At 44.1% G+C, this 23,254-nt stretch overlaps 1 protein-coding gene and 1 non-coding gene across 2 annotated transcripts in view; both read left to right on the top strand.

Annotated features, from left to right (window-relative positions):
- The window catches only part of SLC38A9 (solute carrier family 38 member 9), a 174,826-nt gene that overhangs the window by 14,665 nt on the left and 136,907 nt on the right, over positions 1-23,254 (top strand). The gene's annotated exons all lie outside the window — the stretch shown is intronic.
- Positions 22,624-22,787, top strand: LOC146042858 (U1 spliceosomal RNA). The gene has a single exon (XR_014464041.1). It is a non-coding gene; the product is annotated as a U1 spliceosomal RNA (small nuclear RNA).

The raw sequence follows: 23,254 nt of genomic DNA on the forward strand, positions 1-23,254 counted from the left end.
ATGGCAGGACTCAGAAGGGAAGGAGTGATTTTTGGATTTTGCAGCACAGATTTTGGTGGAATGAATGGTGGGTGCTATGTTGCACCAATACAGTGGAACCCCCCCCACAAGTCACCCCATTTTGCAAACTACACCCCTCAGGGAATTCATCTAGGGGTATAGTGTACATTTCAAACCCCCAGGGGTTTCACCAATTTTGATACAAGTGGGCAGTGAAAATGAAAAATTACATTTTTTTACACAAAAATGCAGTTCTGGCTCAAAATTTTTCATTTTCAGAAGGTATGAAGGAGACAAAGCACCCCAAAATCTGTGCCCCAATTTCTCCCGAGTACGGCAATGCCTCATGTGTGACCAAAAAGTGGCAGGACTCAGAAGGGAAGGAGTGATATTTGGATTTTGCAGCACAAATTCTGGTGGAATGATGGTGGGTGCTATGTCGCATTAGCAAGACCCCCAAAGCACCAATACAGTGGAACCCCCCCACAAGTGACCCCATTTTGCAAACTACACCCCTCAGGGAATTCATCTAGGGGTATAGTGTACATTTCAAACCCCCAGGGGTTTCACCAATTTTGATACAAGTGGGCAGTGAACATGAAAAATTACATTTTTTTACACAAAAATGCAGTTCTGGCTCAAAATTTTTAATTTTCACAAGGTATGAAGGAGACAAAGCACCCCAAAATATGTGCCCCAATTTCTCCCAAGTACGGCAATGCCTCACATGTGACCAAAAAGTACCAGTTGGGTGCATGGCAGGACTCAGAAGGGAAGGAGTGATTTTTGGATTTTGCAGCACAGATTTTGGTGGAATGAATGGTGGGTGCTATGTTGCACCAATACAGTGGAACCCCCCCACAAGTCACCCCATTTTGCAAACTACACCCCTCAGGGAATTCATCTAGGGGTATAGTGTACATTTCAAACCCCCAGGGGTTTCACCAATTTTGATACAAGTGGGCAGTGAACATGAAAAATTACATTTTTTTACACAAAAATGCAGTTCTGGCTCAAAATTTTTCATTTTCACAAGGAATGAAGGAGAAAAAGCACCCCAAAATCTGTGCCCCAATTTCTCCCAAGTACGGCAATGCCTCACATGTGACCAAAAAATACCAGTTGGGTGCATGGCAGGACTCAGAAGGGAAGGAGTGATTTTTGGATTTTGCGGCTCAGATTCTGGTGGAATGAATGGTGGGTGCTATGTGGCATTAGCAAGACCCCCGAAGCACGGTGAAATTATGAACCTAATATTCCATAGATGTGTGGTATATTTTAAAACACTCCTTTATACATAGGCCGGGTTTGTCGGGGCAAGTGTCACACTGGAAAATAGTTTGCTTTCTTATTCCCTTTTTATAGCAAACTTTGCACCTTTTTTGTGTCCTGCCCTTTTTTCCAGTGGAGGGGATTTCATCAGGAAAATGCTGCCCTGGTACAATACGGGGACCAGTACTAGAAGTACTGGGGCCCTCTGCCTGCTGGTTCCCAAATATTAGGCCCTTTATGACTTCCTCTTGAAAGTGCATAAATGTCCCCCTCTGGCCGGTAGAACGGAATAGCACGTAAGCGTTATACAGTGCCATCTGGATGATATACACGGCCACCTTCTTGTACCAGATTTTTGTTTTCCGCAGGGCACTGTACGGCTTCAGTACCTGATCTGAAAGATCAACTCCGCCCATGTACCTATTGTAATCCAGGATACAATTAGGTTTGGAGGTGTGGGTACTGGTACCTCGTACAGGGATGGAGGTGGTACTGTCTCCGTGAATTGTTGTCAGTATAAGGACATCCCTCTTGTCCTTATATTTGACCAACAACATATTTTCGTTGCATATTCCCCTGCTTTCACCCCTTCTCATTACTTGGGCAATGTGCGTTTTTGGGAGGCCTCTTTGGTTCTTGCGCACAGTACCGCAAGCTGCTGTACCTCTTGAACCAAGGGCCTTAAACAGGGGGATGCTGGTGTAAAAGTTATCCACATAGAGGTGATAACCTTTATCCAGGAAGGGGTGCACTAAATCCCAGACAATTTTCCCACTAACACCTACGAGGGAGGGGGGGCATTCTGGCGGTTCAATTCTTGAATCCTTCCCTTCATAAACCCTAAACCTGTGGGTGTACCCTGAGGTGCTTTCACACAGTTTATACATTTTTATGCCATACCTTGCCCTCTTACTGGGAAGGTACTGGCGGAATTTAACCCTTCCTTTAAAATGTATAAGGGACTCGTCGATACAAATAAATTTTTCAGGGATGTACACCTCTTCAAATTTGGCACTGAAATGATCAATGACCGGCCTGACTTTGAATAGCCGGTCAAAGGTGGGATCATCTCTGGGTGGGCACTGTGCATTATCGGTGTAATGTATAAATTTAAGAATTGTCTCAAATCGAGTCCGGGTCATGGCCATACGGTAAAATGGAGTACTGTACAGAACATCTGTACTCCAATATTGCCTAATTTCTGGCTTTTTTACTATGCCCATATGAAACACCAGACCCCAAAACGTCATCATCTCTACTGCATCTACAGGGGTCCACCTAGCAAATGATGACGTGGGGTTTTGAGCAATAAACTGCTGGGCATATAAATTAGTTTGGTCCACCATTAAATTTATAAAATCATCAGAGAAAAATAATTTGAAAAAGTCAATTTCTCTGAGACCTGTGGAATCAAATTGGATTCCTGGCATGGCCAAAAACTCAGGAACCTGGGGCTCAAAATTGTCTGGTGGTGGGGTCCATACGAGATCAATTATTGGGGGGGGTGTCTCAGCTGCTCTACGGGGGCGTCTTTGAGGGGGTCCCTCATCACCAGAGGAGGAAGAGGAGCTTAAGGCAAATCCTTCAAATTCCCCGCTTGCATCACTGGCTGTGTCAGAGTCAGAAGCAAGCATGGCATATGCCTCCTCCACTGAATACATTCTCCTGGATGACTGGGAGGACATTTGGGAGGACATTTGGGATGCCATTTTTATTTTTGTGTTACTGGTAGTGAAATGTTTCAACACGTGTATAGTGTAGGGGGGGGTACAAACTTTATTTCAATCCGGGGGGTATGTAGTGTGTATGTAGTGCAGAAAAAAAAAAAATACTTTATACCAATAAAAAAAAAAAAATGAAGGGGTTAAAAATAAAAAATTGAAGGGGTTAAAAAAAAAAAAAAAGGTCCTGCGCCAAAAATTGAGCACAGATGTTGGTCAGTAACGTCTGTCACTGAACAGCGCTCAAAGGCAACAGGAATTTGATCAAAAAAAAAAAAAAAATAGATCAACCCTGTGCCGAAAAAGCTGATCAGTGATGTACGTCACTGATCAGCGCACAGTGGCCACAGGACACCCACAAAATCACAGTGTGTGTAAAAAAAAAATTAAAAAAAGACCCCACAGCACCCTCAAAAAAAAAAAAAGGTGATCACTGATGCGACACTGATTACCAGTGAGGTGCAGCAGGTGCACAACCTTTGGTGCAACTGACAGGTATATATAAAAAAAAAAAAAAACCTCTGTACCCCCAAAAAAGTTGCTGATCACCTCAGATATAGTGATCAGCACAAAAGGCGGGGGCAGCAGACACAAAATTTAGCACTCTCTATCACTCTCTGTCACTATCTCTCTCTATCTCTCACTATCTATCACTCTATGACACTGCAGCAGCAGCACTGACAGGTATATCTATATATAAAAAAAAACCTGCGCCCCCAAAAAGTTGCTGATCAGTTAATTTATACTGATCAGCACAAAAGGAGGGGGCAGCAGTCAGTTATATAAAAAATATATAGCACAATCTGTCACTATCTCTCTCTATCTCTCTCTCTCTATCTCTCTCTATCTCTCTATAACTATCACACTGCAGCAGCACAAAATATAGCACTCTGTCACTAGGCCTCTCTATCTATCTCTCTCTCTCTATCTCTCTCTATCTATAACTATATCACACTGCAGCAGCACAAAATATAGCACTCTCTGACACTATCTCTCTCTCTATCTCTCTCTATCTCTCTCTATCTCTCTCTATCTCTCTCTATCTCTCTCTATCTCTCTCTATCTCTCTATCTATCTCTCTATCTCTCTATCTATCTCTCTATCTCTCTATCTAGCTAGTACACTGCAGCAGCACAATTTCACAGGAAGGCACAAGTAGCAACAGGATCCAGGAAGCAGTGATGAAGCAGCGATCAGGTAAGTATGGAGCAAGTTTGGAGCAAGGTTCTGGTCAGTATGGCGGCAGGGAGGTACGGTGACCGCACTGCACGCTATTCCAGACCGGAATGGCGTCTGCAGTGCAGTCACCGTTAGTTTAAATCCCCCTCCTTGGCTGTGATTGGTCCGTCGGTCCGACGGACCAATCACGGCCTTTGGGGGCGGGCGGGGTGAGGTGGGGTGACACCAGTGTCACCCTTACACCCCGCGGTGATTGGTGCTGTACTTTACAGCACCAATCACCTCTGATCCCGTGTCACCGGCGAACGTTATTCGCCGGTGACACAGGAAAACGCTGTGAATGGCTGTTCACACTGAACAGCCAATCACAGCGATCGCCGACGGGGGGGCGGCATCGCAGCCCCCCCTGGGCATGCACGGACATGTCTGCTGTCAGGGACAGCAGACATGTTGAAACTGTCACCGCGTCTATAGACGCGGTGACAGTTTAAATCCATGACGTACATTTACGCCATGTGTCGGGAAGTGCTTCCCGACCATGACGTAAATGTACGTCAAATGTCGGGAAGGGGTTAATACAGATGGTAAATTTGAACAATAAAAATTTGGGGTTCCCCCCTTACAGATTACTCACAAGAGTATCATATAATATAGGCGTATCAATATTATCCTCCTTAAACGTTCACTCTCTCATCCAATATAATTGGAGACAGATTTTTCTAGGATGAATGGATAACTTTATTGTTCTAGGATGAATGGATAACTTTATTGTTCCAGGAAAGTAATATTTAATTTAATAGCGCTTTTTTCACCTGGGTGTAGGGGTTCTTTTCCCTATCTGTGTTATATAATATAGAAATAAACTCCTAACAAGGAATATTTGTGTGATAGATTAGCCCCTACCTATATGGAGTACAGTAACCATGATCGCGGGAGATTTTCCTGAAATATGTATGGGTGCATGGTCCCCTAAACATGACCCCTGAGGAAGTCCCAAACATTATAAAAGGGACGAAATGCATTGGGCATGAGTAACTACCTCTCCATGACTGATACAGTATACACCACAAAAGCTTTTATATTGTCCACCTTTTCTGTTTTATTGTGTGTAATGTAATAAATGTTTTAAAACGTTATCAAGCTTTTCTTTTCCTGGTGGGAGTACTCTTTTGATTTTAAGGTACACATCCGAAGAACTAAGAGGGGTCCCTGCATATACATGGACCCCTAAATAATGTGAGTCTTATGATTCTATATATCTCACATTGGGTATGCTATAATAATATTTAAGCACATGGTGGCAGTATAGCACTAATAATCACCAGTAAAATCACCTAAACAGTGCAATCATTCATACATTGTTTTTTCCCCTGTGTACCTACACTGCTGGCAAGCTCACCAGTTACTGAATGAGATGTACTTCAGAGAGGAATGACCGGCTAAAAAACTGCTACAGGTAAAAATTCTCCCACTGTCCGGTACGCAATTTTGACACACATCTTTCAGGATATTCACTTTATTCACTTTAGCTAAATGAACACTGAAGGCGCAGGGACTTTACCCTTACCCCTGGACCCTTACCCATACTTCTGGCCATTTGTCAGAAAATATGAATGATAAATCAACTTTTCTTTCACTCATGGTTAGTGGTTGGGTTGGTTACTCTTTTTAAATCATATTGACAACAGAAACTACCCAAATGACCCTGATCAAAAGTTTTTACACCCTCGAGATTTTGGCCTGATAACATGCACACAAGTTGACACAATCGGGTTTGAATGGCTACTAAAGGTAACCATCCTTACCTGTGATCTGTTTGATTGTAATCAGTGTGTCTGTATAAAAGGTCAGTGAGTTTCTGCACTCCTGAAAGACCCTTGCATCTTTCATCCAAATCTGCACTGACGTGTCTGGATTTGGAGATATGGGGAAAGCAAAATAATTGTCAAAGGATCTGCGGGAAAAGGTAATTGAACTGCATAAAACAGGAAAGGGATATAAAAAGATATCCATGCAATTGAGAATACCAATCAGCAGTGTTCAAACTCTGATTAAGAAGTGGAAAATGAGGGATTCTGCGGAAACTAAATCACAGGCAGGTAGACCAACAAAAAATTCAGCCACAACTGCCATGAAACTTGTTGGGGATGCAAAGAAAAATCCACAAATAACTTTAGCTGAAATACAGGACTCTGAAAAAAAGTGGTGTGTTTATTTCAAGATGCACAATAAGGAGGCATTTGAAGAAAAATGGGCTGCATGGTCGAATCGCCAGAAGAAAGTCATTACTATGCAAATGCCACAAAGCATCCCGCTTACAATACTCCAAGCAGCACAGAGACAAGCCTCAAAAGTTCTGGAACAAAGTCATTTGGAGTGATTACACCAAAATTGAACTTTTTGCCACCCACAACCATAAACGTTACATTTGGAGAGGAGTCAACAAGGCCTATGATGAAAGGTACACCATTCCTACTGTGAAACACGGAGGTGGATCACTGATGTTTTGAGGATGTGTGAGCTACAAAGGCACTGGAAACTTGGTCAAAATTGATGGTAAGATGAATGCAGCATGTTATCAGAAAATACTGGAGGAAAATTTGCACTCATCAGCCCGGAAGCTGTGCATGGGACGTATTTGGACGTTCTTACATGACAATGATCCAAAATACAAGGCCTGTCATTGGCTACAGCAGAATAAAGTGAAGGTTCTGGAGTGGCCATCTCAGTCTCCTGACCTCAATACCATTGAGCCACTCTGGGGAGATTGCAGTTGATGCAAGCCAGCCCAAGAATTTACAGGAACTGGAGGCTATTTGCCAAGAAGAATGGGCAGCTTTACCATCTGAGATCATAAAGAGCCTCATCCACAATTACCACAAAAGACTTCAAGCTGTCATTGATGTTAAAGGGGGCAATACAAGGTATTAAGAACTAGGGTATGTAAACTTTTGATCAGGGTCATTTACGTAATTTATGTTGTCATTGTGATTTAAAAAGAGTAAACACAGTTGTTCGACAACAAATGGCCAGAAAATTACAAATTCTGCTAGGGTATGTAAACTTAGGTACTTGTGTATTTGCAGGGCGCCCACTAAGCTATTTGCTTAGTGGGCTAATCTGCGTAGTGAAATCACATCGCATGGCACGTTTTCATGCGATGTGATGCGATCTCCCTAGTTAATTTATTCACTGCACCCTGACCGCTGATCGCATCGCATCACACGCAAAATCGCATGCGATCACATGCGATTTTGCGTGCGATGCGATTTAGCAAAACACCCCCAGTGTACATGTCTATGTGATGCAATGCAATTTAGCACACCCCCACTATCCACGTCACCCGAAGCGTGGCGGAACGCGTCCTCCCGACCTTTTCATACTCCCACTATCCACGTCGGCGTGGAGTTGATTTAATAAAGTGTGGGGAGCCCGAAGCGTGGCGAGCGCAGTGCAGCGACACGAAATACATGTAAAATAGTCCGCGTCCCCTCGCGGGGCTCGCTTTGCTCGCCACCCTTTGGGCTCGGTGGCTCTTTGCGCTCACCAAGCTTTATAAAATCAAATCCACGCCGATAGTGGGGGTATAAAAGGTTGGAACGACGCGTAACGCGTCCCCTCACGGGGCTCGCATGCTTCGGGCTGGCGTGGATAGTGGGGGGTTTTTAGGAACACATTCACACCTGCCATATCATACATCTGAGACAGTAATGACGACATGTGGTAACTGTTAACTGGAGTTTACTTAATAATTAAGAAGAAAATATCAAATTAACAAATTACAATAATAACAATTAATCAAGAACAAAGAAAATAATAAGTCATTCTTCTGATTATGCAGCAGCCTTTGGAAGAAGAGAAAGTGCATAAATAATACGCTCAAAAGCATTTTCTGCACCCACAGTCTTTCACCAGATAAATTCCTGAAGGTAGGAGTCGAGATTCTGGCACGCGCTGCCTCTTTGACGCTTGTTGCGCCATTTACAGGATCCCCATAGGCGCTCAATGTTTTGTGTGTGAACACCAGTCTCTGGATTGACAAACTTAAACCTGTGGTTCACCCGAGCATGGTAGTACCCCGCCTGCTCCAGCTGCTCAGCGTTATAGGCACGCCAGCAATCGGAGTAGATAGTCGTTCCCGGTTCAATGAATTGATTAATGGCGGCCATCAGGGTACTGGCGACACGTCTTTGTACAGGTGTAACAAAGCACTGGTGTCTCTTGAAATACCTCCGAATAGCCACTGGTGAGGCAGCCTTAATCCCACGTGACTTTTCCTCTGTACAAAGAGGCTCTCGTCGACTTCCACGATTTTCCCAGGACTGCCAATACAGCGTTGGGGCTGTGACATTAGGTCCACGGTGCAGGCCTCCCGCATCAGGTTATTGTATAGCAACTTGAGTTGTCGCTCGCAGAAACTGATACTTGTGAGCTCCTCCACCCATGAATAAATTAACCGTATCAGCGTAAGGAAAGGTAAACGGGAACCAATGTGCCGCACGGAGGCTCACCTTCTTCCGACACGTTTTAATATGGTAGCGCCACTTGCACTCCTTCATATTTAAGGGCATTGGGTGTCCATTAACACAAGTTTGTGTCACTGGCAGCAAATGGTGCTGCTGGAAGAAAACCACTGCCGCCTCCTCTGTCTGTGGCAAGGTGAACATTGTGACAGGTTCTGCAGCCATTATGCAGTCACTTCTTCTTCACCTCTGACTGAATCTGACAGGGAGCGGGAACACTAAGCTACTTCTGACTGACTACGCTATTTATGCAGCCCGCGCGAACACTACGCTGATATTGACAATGCGCTACGCTAACTGCGTACAAAACCGTGCCATTCGATGTGATTTCACTACACCTGCACCTGCGTACTTATGCAAATTGGGCGTCCTGCAAATACACAAGTACCTAAACTTATGAGCACAACTGTAGTGTTCCCGCTGCGCCCTGTCTGATTTTTTAAAGGCCAAAATGCGCCCTGCCCCTCTGGGAACGCCATGCTAAAACAGCCTGCCTCCTCGTCTGGTGGTACCGGGGAAGCCCGGCGCTGCAGTAGATTGAAAAGCCCCGTCGCTTCCCCCGGCAGTGCAGAGCCTTTGGGGCGGCCGGGCCCGCCCCCTTCAGTGAAGGCGGTGGCCTGGCCCACCCCTTTCTTGACGGCGGCAGCCGGGCCTGCCCTTTTTTCAGCATGGCGCGGCCCGGGTACGTCCCTTTTGTGACGTCGGCGGCCCGGGACCGCCCAGAACAGTGATGTCGGCGGGCCCGGTCTGCCCCCTTGACGCTGCACCCGTGCAGCGGCGCCCTGCCCGCCCCTGTTCCTAGAAGGAACACTAAACTGTGTGTATATATATATATATATATATAGATTCTGTCATTCCGCACTCCCAGCCAACAATGTAACAAGTCGCGGTGCTCCTTTAAGGTGACACAATGTGTCCCAATTTATAGCAGGGTTGGATATTCCAATAAGGGCACTCACCAGTAAATCATGAAAAGTTTATTCAGGGTACATTACCAATCAGGCATAGTAGTCAGTCTACGTTTCGGCCACCAGGTGGCCTTTCTCAAGACAGGTCAGCTTAGACATCCACACAGTACAAGAGTCAGGATACACTGACACACACTAAGCACACTCCTTATAAAGCACTCCACTCTGATAGCATATGGTACAGCTGTGTATTGCTGTACGGGTGCCCTGTGTGTTCAAACCTCGGCATACCACATGATTCCAGCATAGCTTCTAATAGGCTGCTATGCGCTGCTATATCAAATTTTAAAATGGCCGTGCGTTTCAAACGGCAATGCGGTGCGTTCCACCGTCAAAACCACTGTTAAACCAAGTGTGGCAACCTTATAATGCGGCGATTTATATACAGATGGGCTAGTCAGACCCCTAAGGTGCTCTGGCTCACCTTATGCGCGTCCCCTCCGTGTTTTAGAGAACAAAATTAAGTATGCCCCCGTTTTCCAAGATGGCCGTGCGTGTCACCTCAAACGAGGTGCGTTCCAGCAGCTATCAGTACTGCTTGGTGGGTAATTTTAAAGGAGAACTGCAGCAGTGTGTGTCAGTTTACAGTTAGGTTAGTCCCAGCACTAGTAACCCAATATTCCTAGTCATAATTTGTATTATATATAAAAAAACAAGAAAGAAAAAAAAGGACATATTATCACAATAGTAATATGGACATGGATATGTCTACATAAGGTCTATTGACACTCTAATATATCAAAAGTTGTATATACGCAAAGTATTATATTTAAATTTATGAATATCATTTATAATTATATCATTTAGTAATACTTATACTAGTCATCATCTAGCAAGGTTATGATACTTAGTGTCAACAAAGAATAAGAAATATGAGAAAAAAAGAAGTATCATGAGAACAAAATATTTTGTTCTCTAGTGCACAGATCTAGTGTGCATTAAAACTCGAGATGTACTTCAGGTCAGTGCCATCCTCATCATCACATCACCACCGATCATCAAAAACGATAGAAAAAAATTTTTTTTAGAGAAAGCAATTTAATGGATTGTTCTCATTAAGGCCCCGAGGGGCAACCGTGTCAAGGTCAAAGATCCATTGGGCTTCACGTTGTCTCAGGGTTTTCACTCGATCACCTCCCCTCAGGGGTACGGGGACATGGTCTATTAGCATAGATTTAATGGAAGCTACTTGGTGTCCCAATTCCATGCAATGCTTGGCTACTGGCTTGTCTGTTTCTCCCGTATCCAGGGCCAGTCGAATGGTATAGCGATGGTTCGCCATTCGCTCTCGAAAGGGGCGTGTCGTCATGCCCACATAATAGGCTCCACATGGGCATATTAAAATATAAATTACAAACGCCGATGTGCAGGTTAAGCGATGCTTGATTTTATACCGCTTCCCACTATGTGGGTGTGCCACTGTATTACCTACAAGCATGGCGTTGCATGTAGTGCATCCCTTGCAGCGTACACAACCTGGTTTACCAGATCGTAGCCACTGGGTCCCCTTAGGGGTAGGTCTGAGCGTGGGGCGCATCAGCATTTGTTGTATATTCGCATTTTTGCGATAAGCCCTCATGGGTGGTGGAATTTTGCGCAATCTTAGTGTGGTGTCGCTTTCCAGAATCGGCCAGTGTTTCTTGTATATTGCCTTTGCCCCATGGGCTGTGTGGTCAAATGTGTTGATGTGCACCAAGCGATTATCCTTCTCTTGTAAAGGTTTGGGATTGAGATGGCGAGCTCTTGCTTTCATGAGACACCTGTCGACTACCTGTGGCAAGTACCCTCTTTGTAAAAAACGCATTCTCATCTCATCGAGTTGGCTCGTTGCCAATGCCTCTGTGGAGTTAGTACGTAGTACCCTGAGGAACTGAGATATCGGTAGGCTTTCTTTGAGATGGACTGGGTGTTGGCTTCTTGCTTGTAGCAAAGTGTTTCTATCCGTTGTTTTACGGTATAATGTCGAGCCGAGTGTATCACCATCTCTAAAGATGGTCACATCCAAAAATGTAATAGTTTGCTGGTCGATGGTATGCGTGAATCGGACAGGCTCAGGCACTGTGTTTAGACCCTGTAACATCTCAAAAAATGTCTCTCTTGTTCCGGACCAATTAAAAAAAATATCGTCTATGAAACGAAAATAACATAACAGTTTATCACCAAACGGTGATACAATATATTTCTGTTCGTAATTAGCCATATACAAATTGGCATACGCCGGTGCCAGGTTTGACCCCATGGCGGTGCCGTTTACCTGCAGGTAATAATCGGCACCGTACATGAAGAAGTTTTTTGTTAAAACCAGCTCTGTCAGAGACATGATAAATTCAATGGGTGGTTGTGTATGTTTACTCATAATCAGGTGTTGTCTGATTGCCTGCATACCGTCACTGTGTGGTATAACCGTATACAATGATTGTACATCAAGTGTAATCAACCATGTCTCAGATTCGGGGAGTTGTACACTACGGATCTTATCCAAAAAGTCAGACGTGTCTCTGATATAGCTGGGAGTACTTAATACAAGTGGTTGCAAAAACCTATCGACAAACATTGCCAGTGGCTGCAACAGCGACCCCCGGGCCGATATAATTGGGCGGCCAGGGGGGCTGTCAAGCCGCTTGTGCACCTTCGGTAAGGTGTATATGATGGGCGTTATTGGGTGATCAACCATCAACTGTTTTGCTATTTTTGTATCGATCCATCCAGCCGATACACCTACGGCAATGGATGTATCAATCTGAACCTTAAGTGCAGTTGTCGGGTTCCCCGTAAGTTTACAATAGGTGTCATGATCACTCAGCTGGCGTTTAATTTCCATATCATAATCGGACCAGTTTTGGATAACGACCGCCCCGCCTTTATCCGCGGGGCGAATCACTATCTCGGAGTTGGCTTGGTTTAACAGTGGTTTTGACGGTGGAACGCACCGCATTGCCGTTTGAAACGCACGGCCATTTTAAAATTTGATATAGCAGCGCATAGCAGCCTATTAGAAGCTATGCTGGAATCATGTGGTATGCCGAGGTTTGAACACACAGGGCACCCGTACAGCAATACACAGCTGTACCATATGCTATCAGAGTGGAGTGCTTTATAAGGAGTGTGCTTAGTGTGTGTCAGTGTATCCTGACTCTTGTACTGTGTGGATGTCTAAGCTGACCTGTCTTGAGAAAGGCCACCTGGTGGCCGAAACGTAGACTGACTACTATGCCTGATTGGTAATGTACCCTGAATAAACTTTTCATGATTTACTGGTGAGTGCCCTTATTGGAATATCCAACCCTGCTATAAATTGGGACACATTGTGTCACCTTAAAGGAGCACCGCGACTTGTTACATTGTTGGCTGGGAGTGCGGAATGACAGAATCTATATTGTGTTGACCTGGACTCTTTGACCTGGGATCAATTTATCCTGCACCCGCAATTGATATAAAACTGTTAATGAACTTTGCTACTACAAAACTACAGCTGGATGTCTAGGATAACAGTTTTGGATTAGCACAGCATTGGACGTGGAGATTGTCTATATGTATTTTTCTTGGTTCTTTTTTTGCTGAGTATTTCTTATATTACTTTGCGCATTTTTATATTTTATAGTTATTTTGATTTATAGTTTTTCTGATTTTTGTGGCTCAAAAATTTATTGAAACTATTGTCCTCTTGTTCCGGATTTCCATCTTAGAGTGATATTGGTACTATGTCACAAACCGCAGGTGTCTTCTTGGATGATGATTTATTGGCTGCAGCCCAGAATACATTTATTTCATTAACTGACGACGATGCTGATAAAATATACTTTGACCAAATAGATTTTGCAGAACTACCAGCTGAAACACCAACAGATTTATATCATAAACTACTTAAACTTAGGAGACGGGAGACCGACCTCCTTCTGCACGGTCAATTCCTCAGTGAATACCATCGCACCAAGAAGATACCTCGCGGGTTTCGTATAGCCAACGTACCCACCTTGGGCAGAAACAATCCCTCTTTCTGCTCAAGGTGGTGCGGAGTGCTGAACAAGTGTTCAGCCGACCTGTTATTATTGGTTGTGGGAGAAGTGGGGAGTGAGCTGATAAAGGTACGAGCTGATATTGAAAGCTTTAGAAGCACCTCCCTTAAAAAATTGTCTAGTGACAAATCAGAACCTTGGCTGGACAAAATAAAAACCCAAATCGAGACATACCACCAGGAGTTATTACACTTTAAAAGAAAAAAACTAGAGACAGTGAATACTGATTATAAAACCCATACAGTGTACAGGTGGCTAGTGGGGGAGGGGCATAAACCCACAGGACGCAGACCACCTAGGTATCAGCGACAACGTAGTAATCCCAATCATTATTCTGGGAAGTCCTCTTCGGAGGGAGAATTCACTGACTCTAGTGACAACAGAGGCGAACAGGGCCTTTTTTTAGAACAAATATGCCATCACCGCAACAGGGGAGGCAGAGGCGCCGGAGGCTCCAACAGAGGCGTGGTGGGTGGAGACAGAAGAGACAGAAAGACACGGACGTAGATCTTGTATTTAATCTGTCTAAATATAAACTTACTGAAGAAGAGAACTCGGTGTTAGCACTGGGTCTCTCATTTGTCCCCACCACACCCCATAATCATTTCAATTGGGTGGTTGATAACTACCGATTTGGTAGGAAATTGAGGCTACGGGAATTTTTCCCGGATCCACAACCGACCATGTGCAAAGGAATACAATCTAAAACACTAAAAACGAGCACATTCGACCCACCCTCGAATAACCCCAGTATCAGTACATTCGTGAGAATGACTGAACATGAAATGAAAGAGATATCAGCCACCAAACCGAAATACCAAAATCTTACCTATAAACAACGACAAGCCTTAGCCGCCCTGAAAGCCAACTCCGAGATAGTGATTCGCCCCGCGGATAAAGGCGGGGCGGTCGTTATCCAAAACTGGTCCGATTATGATATGGAAATTAAACGCCAGCTGAGTGATCATGACACCTATTGTAAACTTACGGGGAACCCGACAACTGCACTTAAGGTTCAGATTGATACATCCATTGCCGTAGGTGTATCGGCTGGATGGATCGATACAAAAATAGCAAAACAGTTGATGGTTGATCACCCAATAACGCCCATCATATACACCTTACCGAAGGTGCACAAGCGGCTTGACAGCCCCCCTGGCCGCCCAATTATATCGGCCCGGGGGTCGCTGTTGCAGCCACTGGCAATGTTTGTCGATAGGTTTTTGCAACCACTTGTATTAAGTACTCCCAGCTATATCAGAGACACGTCTGACTTTTTGGATAAGATCCGTAGTGTACAACTCCCCGAATCTGAGACATGGTTGATTACACTTGATGTACAATCATTGTATACGGTTATACCACACAGTGACGGTATGCAGGCAATCAGACAACACCTGATTATGAGTAAACATACACAACCACCCATTGAATTTATCATGTCTCTGACAGAGCTGGTTTTAACAAAAAACTTCTTCATGTACGGTGCCGATTATTACCTGCAGGTAAACGGCACCGCCATGGGGTCAAACCTGGCACCGGCGTATGCCAATTTGTATATGGCTAATTACGAACAGAAATATATTGTATCACCGTTTGGTGATAAACTGTTATGTTATTTTCATTTCATAGACGATATTTTTTTGATTTGGTCCGGAACAAGAGAGACATTTTTTGAGATGTTACAGGGTCTAAACACAGTGCCTGAGCCTGTCCGATTCACGCATACCATCGACCAGCAAACTATTACATTTTTGGATGTGACCATCTTTAGAGATGGTGATACACTCGGCTCGACATTATACCGTAAAACAACGGATAGAAACACTTTGCTACAAGCAAGAAGCCAACACCCAGTCCATCTCAAAGAAAGCCTACCGATATCTCAGTTCCTCAGGGTACTACGTACTAACTCCACAGAGGCATTGGCAACGAGCCAACTCGATGAGATGAGAATGCGTTTTTTACAAAGAGGGTACTTGCCACAGGTAGTCGACAGGTGTCTCATGAAAGCAAGAGCTCGCCATCTCAATCCCAAACCTTTACAAGAGAAGGATAATCGCTTGGTGCACATCAACACATTTGACCACACAGCCCATGGGGCAAAGGCAATATACAAGAAACACTGGCCGATTCTGGAAAGCGACACCACACTAAGATTGCGCAAAATTCCACCACCCATGATGGCTTATCGCAAAAATGCGAATATACAACAAATGCTGATGCGCCCCACGCTCAGACCTACCCCTAAGGGGACCCAGTGGCTACGATCTGGTAAACCAGGTTGTGTACGCTGCAAGGGATGCACTACATGCAACGCCATGCTTGTAGGTAATACAGTGGCACACCCACATAGTGGGAAGCGGTATAAAATCAAGCATCGCTTAACCTGCACATCGGCGTTTGTAATTTATATTTTAATATGCCCATGTGGAGCCTATTATGTGGGCATGACGACACGCCCCTTTCGAGAGCGAATGGCGAACCATCGCTATACCATTCGACTGGCCCTGGATACGGGAGAAACAGACAAGCCAGTAGCCAAGCATTGCATGGAATTGGGACACCAAGTAGCTTCCATTAAATCTATGCTAATAGACCATGTCCCCGTACCCCTGAGGGGAGGTGATCGAGTGAAAACCCTGAGACAACGTGAAGCCCAATGGATCTTTGACCTTGACACGGTTGCCCCTCGGGGCCTTAATGAGAACAATCCATTAAATTGCTTTCTCTAAAAAAAATTTTTTCTATCGTTTTTGATGATCGGTGGTGATGTGATGATGAGGATGGCACTGACCTGAAGTACATCTCGAGTTTTAATGCACACTAGATCTGTGCACTAGAGAACAAAATATTTTGTTCTCATGATACTTCTTTTTTTCTCATATTTCTTATTCTTTGTTGACACTAAGTATCATAACCTTGCTAGATGATGACTAGTATAAGTATTACTAAATGATATAATTATAAATGATATTCATAAATTTAAATATAATACTTTGCGTATATACAACTTTTGATATATTAGAGTGTCAATAGACCTTATGTAGACATATCCATGTCCATATTACTATTGTGATAATATGTCCTTTTTTTTCTTTCTTGTTTTTTTATATATAATACAAATTATGACTAGGAATATTGGGTTACTAGTGCTGGGACTAACCTAACTGTAAACTGACACACACTGCTGCAGTTCTCCTTTAAAATTACCCACCAAGCAGTACTGATAGCTGCTGGAACGCACCTCGTTTGAGGTGACACGCACGGCCATCTTGGAAAACGGGGGCATACTTAATTTTGTTCTCTAAAACACGGAGGGGACGCGCATAAGGTGAGCCAGAGCACCTTAGGGGTCTGACTAGCCCATCTGTATATAAATCGCCGCATTATAAGGTTGCTACACTTGGTTTAACAGTGGTTTTGACGGTGGAACGCACCGCATTGCCGTTTGAAACGCACGGCCATTTTAAAATTTGATATAGCAGCGCATAGCAGCCTATTAGAAGCTATGCTGGAATCATGTGGTATGCCGAGGTTTGAACACACAGGGCACCCGTACAGCAATACACAGCTGTACCATATGCTATCAGAGTGGAGTGCTTTATAAGGAGTGTGCTTAGTGTGTGTCAGTGTATCCTGACTCTTGTACTGTGTGGATGTCTAAGCTGACCTGTCTTGAGAAAGGCCACCTGGTGGCCGAAACGTAGACTGACTACTATGCCTGATTGGTAATGTACCCTGAATAAACTTTTCATGATTTACTGGTGAGTGCCCTTATTGGAATATCCAACCCTGCTATATATATATATATATATATATATATATATATATATATATATATATATATATATATATATATATATATATATATATATATATATATATATATATATATATAAACAGTTGCATGGCCCGGCACTCAGCTTGATAGGTCAATGTTGAAATGCTCCTGGTGCCCTCATTCGACCATACGTCCAAAATATCCACAAATAAATGCGGCACTCACGAGACTGTTCAATTTCAAGTAGATATGTCTTTATTCTGACATGTTTTGGGATCTTTCACCCGTCGTCAGGGAACAAGATATATGTGAGAAATGCAGGTTTTTATTCACCACAGAGTCCACCCTCACCAATCAGGCAAAGCTGCACTGTGGGCCACCTCCCATCACACCTGTATCCACCCCACCACTGATTGATCAGACCTGACCAACCACTGGCTAGCCGGACAGGTGCATGTACGAGGAAAGCCCCAGTGAACACTACGCCCAGTGCACAAATTAAAAACAAATGTTTTAAAATACTAATGACCAACGGAGCATAATAGTATTATTTTTTTAGCATAATAGAAATACAAGAAATATAATATAAGTATATAAACAGTTCATTACAACATTGAACATCTTTGCAAAGTTCTATACTTTATAAAGACCGGGATCAACACATTAATCTATTATCAGAGCAAGGATACATTAAGTAGTATTCAATAATGGTATAGCTTGCCAACACAAAATCCGAACGTTAATATCCAAACTAGTGGACATACATCAATATCTACAGACAGCAGTGCATGCTAAGTTTTTCATTCAATCCCTTTTGGGATAAAGTCTCCAATCTCATAATCCATCTCCCCTCCAGACAAAGCAACATCTTACCACGATCACCTCCCCTCTTAAGGGGTGGTACGTGGTCTATCAATTTGGTCCTTAAGCTGGCAATGGTATGGCTAGCATTGGCACAGTGACGTGCCACAGGTTGGTCACTGTCACCAGTTGAAATTGCTGCCCGAATGGCAGACCTGTGGTTCGCCATGCGCTGACGGAACGTGGTCTCCGTCTTGCCTACATACACAAGTCCACACGGACAGTAAATTAAATAGACAATGAATTTAGTAAGGCATGTGATTACATGTCTAATGTGGATCTTTTTGCCGCTATGAGGGTGCAAAAAGTAGTTTCCCACCAGGAGTGAGCTAGAAGTTGTGCAGCCCACACAAAGATAGCACCCCAGCGGTTTGGTCAGAAAGTGTGTGACAGTTTCTGTTTTTGTGAATTCAGTCACATCAACTTTAACCAAATGGTCTTGCAAGTTGGGACCTCGAGAGTAGGCTGGTAGAAGACGGGTACCATTAAGAGCTGGCAATTCACAATCTGTGTTGATAATAGGCCAGATCTTCTTAATGCGTTTGGTGATTTGGTTGCTCGATGTGCTGAACTTATTGATCCATGGGATGATGTTGTTCTTAGTAACTTTGCTATCTTTATACTTATTTGACAAACAGTCCTGTCTAGACTATATAAAATCAACTCCACGCCGACGTGGATAGTGGGGGTATGAAAAGGTCAGAGGACGCGTACCGCCGCCTCTCGCGGGCTCACTGCACTCGCCACGCTTCGGGTTGGCGTTGATAGTGGGGGTGGCGTTAACAATGGGGGGGGGGGGGGCATTTAACATTGTCATTACCCATCAGTGTGGGGATACAATTAAAAATCAGGTCTGGGTGGGCATTAAACTTTGAAATCGCGTTGCATCGCATGCCATTATAATGGCATGCGATGCAACGCAATATTAAAATTCATCCCGGGAAAAGCCTCAAATCAGGTCCATCACATACCTTAATTAGTGGTATGTGATGCGACGCGACGCGCGCCGTGATAATACACAAGTACCAATACATCTTATGTGAGAGTGAAACAAATAAAGAAAGCTAGGAATGACAGTGTACCAATAAACCGTGTGTATTTAAGAAGAGTATACTACACTCTCTCTTATGTTTACAGATATTGTACCACAATTCAGAGCAAAGAATGTATAATTGACCTCGAGTGCAGTGAAATACTGCCACTTGTTGAATTTACAAATTGTTTCCATAATGTTTGATAGCTCTCAGTGAGAGACACAAAAAACAATTGTTTCTTGTAACATATATCCTCTTAAAACACTCAGTAAGCCATTTCAGACCTTTTGAAACAGAATTGCCTTGATTGTTTAAGTGAATAATTGAACATTACCATGTATCCTATTCAGGAATGCTGAGTCTGTATGCTACTGTGAACTGCTTGTTTCTTGAAACAAAAGGTTATTTGGGGGCTACTCCCCTGACTGTGTCTTTTATAAAATAACAGTCACTGTATGAGGCTATCAAACAACTGTCATTGATAGCCTCATACAGTGATATTATGATATATGATTCCCAACAATATGATTCATATGATATTATTGCATGATTCCCAACTAATTGCCTGAATCTATTTGCGGTCTGCAATAAGAATATATTTTCGCATTTGTTGCTACTGGTTACCTCTAAAACCAACCAGAATCTAGTCTTGTTACTTCTAGATTTGGAAAACAAGCCGGTTTCTGGGAAGTAGATGTATAGAATACACATTTCTTTGCTATAATCAGTGAAGGAAATAGCATATTCTGTATCTGTTGCTACCAGAATAACCAAAGCCAAGTATTGCTACTTTATTTAGAGGATAATTGTACCTTTGAATGGAGGATATATGCTATACAATATTACAGAATTATATTATCCACAAATTACGTGTTTCATGTTGAGTGTGTTTTAGTATGTCCTATTTTATGCTAAAAAAAATCTTGAGTCAAATTAAAAGCTAAGTTTTAAATAAAATTTCAAAAGTAGTGCCCCCACAAACAGAGAGTACTTTTCTTTTCTCCTTTTCTTTCCATCTTGTGTCAGGTTTAAAGAAGACAGAAAAAAAAGTGTTGGCCCTCATTTAATGCAGTGGCTTGTCTAAGTTGTAAAATGGTAGGCCTTGTCGGACGGCTGTAGTCTTCCTACACATAGTAAGCGTTCAAATTGAGACAGCGACAATTGGAAGAAAGAGCATTTCATTTCAAGGGCAAATTTTGGGCCATGGGATTAATGGCAAAACAAGATACACAAAATATTTGTTTATGGTGCTTATAAGATGTGGGGGTGAAGGGGAAAACGACATTTGCTTTTGGTTCACTTTCTTGACCTTTCAATACAAAATACTTTTTTGGGGCCATTTGGGCGAAACAACTTTTGGCGTGTTAAAAAGACAATTGACTTTGTTTTTTTTTACTAATTTTAAAATCTTTTGAAAAAAAAAAAAACCCTAAAAACTAACTATAGTTTGGGTGAGTGCCGCCAGGGTTGGAGACGGGCAAAACAAACCAAACTAAAAAGAATCATTAATATTGATGTTGGACGGGTGAAAACATCAGTACATATTTCAGTGCGTGTATGAGAGAAACTCCGCAATGAGGGGTTTGAAGAAACTCAGGAGCCCGAGGTGTGCTCCCTACCACCAGTGCTGTGCCTAAACACGTGCAAAAGCGGCCGTGCGATCGAGTGGGCTTATCTCCCGAAGGAGACGGGCCCCGTTTTTCCCCTAACCCCTCTCAGCCATAAGGCCGACGAGGGGAAAATAGGGAACGGTGGGTCCTCTTCGCCGAAGCTTAGAGAGACCCTCATTCCTCAACCCCCGAAAGGGTTAGGACGGTGGGTCCTCCGCACCCCGTGGTTTGGAGAGACCCGCTGTGGACTTCCCTCCGCCTTGCGGCTCGGGGTCGTCCTCGGGGGGGCACGAAGCTCTCCCCAAAAGGCGAGAGCTTCGGCACATTGGGGAAATGGAAGGCCCGTAAGGGACGACCACACAACCCAAAAAAACGTGACAAACTACAAAAAAACAGAAAACGTGAAGTGACGAACGTGAGAAGGAAAAGAAATAAATAATAAAGAAGACCCTAGCCAGAAGGCCAGGGTGGGGGGTGTGAAAAATTGTCCTACCCCATCCAAAAGGACGAGGTAAGGACGTGAAGCGCTAACCTAGAGGGGAAGTGCGCAGTGCTAGTGCTTACTAGTGCATGGTGATTTTGGGATCACCCGTGCATGTTCGGCACCCCCGAGTTTCCCCGGGGGCACAGTGCAGCCTCGGACTCCAAGCAGCCAGCCAGTCAGCGTCCAACCAAGTGTTTCTCCGTCTCAGCAGCAGGCACTTTCCAGCCCCTGGCATGGGAATGGGTACTCCACTGAGCCTTTCGAAAGACTCCCTTAGGGGCTGCACCCCCCTCGGAAGAGCAATCTACTCAGTCCCAGTGTTTCTCCGCACCCAGGGTTAAGATACTAGGCTGAGCTTTTCGCTGTGCCCAGGCTGGTGGTTAGCCAACCTGGACCAATCTACTCGGTCTCAGCTTTTCTCCGCTCCCTGGGAATGGATACTAGACTGAGCCTTTCGCTGACTCATCCTTCGGGGGCTACGAACCCCGTCAAGAGAGTCAATCTACTAGGCCCAGTGTTTCTCCCCCCCTCTTACCAGTGGATTTACGGAAACAACACCTCCTACCAAAGGCAGAGGTGAAGATACTCAGTGAGACTTTTCACTGCTCCCGGGAAAAAACAGAGGGGTCCCACACCCTCCGCCTATCAGAGCGCTATCCCCTGATCAACTCTGGTAAAAGTCAGCTTTTTGTTTCTTTCCCTCAGTCATAATCCTTTCCATGCACCCCTTTAACTGCGCTATTTCCTTTCACTCTGCGTTTTGTTCTCATATCTTCTCCTGTGTGCTTGCCGCATATGTTTCCATGTTTTTACTGTTCTTGTGCCTTGTAGTGTGCTTTGCAAATAAAACCATTAGAGGTCGCTGCAGGACCCACACTCACTTGCATTTCAAAGTAGGCCTCCAGCTGTTTCATGCCGACTGCTTGAATGACATCACGGTATGCAAATCCGTCTGCTGCAGTGTGCTCTGGGAATGATTTGCACTAGTTGTGGGTATAGTTTGGGGGTGCTTCAGGAATAGACACCCTTCAGCCTTACCACGTCAACGTGGCCTCCCTGCAGTATTTTGTCCCCAGCCGGGAGTTCACTTCTGCTGCCTCATGTAAACAAACCTCCTTCACCCGACAGGGATGTGCCCGAGCAGTGGCCTTCCTGAGACCTAGTCCAACTCATACTTACCTGGCAGGGGAGATACCATGATCACGAAGGTGGTTCACCCAGGGCGAGGCTCACCCATTGCACTCCGGGTGTGTTGACCCCTGCGATTTCCCCAAATGCGGGAAACTCGACTGCATAATTTGTGGTAGTGGGGGACTGCGTTCGCGCTATCCCCTGATCAACTCTGGTAAAAGTCAGCTCCATTATGGTTTTTTTCTTCATCAATCAACCTTCCCTACTCTGCAACTCCTCCCATTGCACCCTTGAAGATGCATTTCTACCTTCCATTCTGCGTTCTTGTCTGATCTCTTCTCCTTTCTGCTGGCTGTATATGCTTTCTTGATTTTTTTGGTGCCTTATAGTGTGCTTTGCATATACAACCAATAGAGGTCACTACAGACCCACACTTGCTTTGCGAAGTAGGCTTCCAGCTTTTCAACGGCCTCTTCCCATCTTGTGTCAGGTTTAAAGAAGACAGAAAAAAAAGTGTTGGCCCTCATTTAATGCAGTGGCTTGTCTAAGTTGTAAAATGGTAGGCCTTGTCGGACGGCTGTAGTCTTCCTACACATAGTAAGCGTTCAAATTGAGACAGCGACAATTGGAAGAAAGAGCATTTCATTTCAAGGGCAAATTTTGGGCCATGG

The sequence above is a fragment of the Crinia signifera genome, chromosome 1 (assembly GCF_055691185.1).
Source record: "Crinia signifera chromosome 1, ASM5569118v1, whole genome shotgun sequence".
In the NCBI taxonomy this organism is placed as follows: domain Eukaryota; kingdom Metazoa; phylum Chordata; class Amphibia; order Anura; family Myobatrachidae; genus Crinia; species Crinia signifera.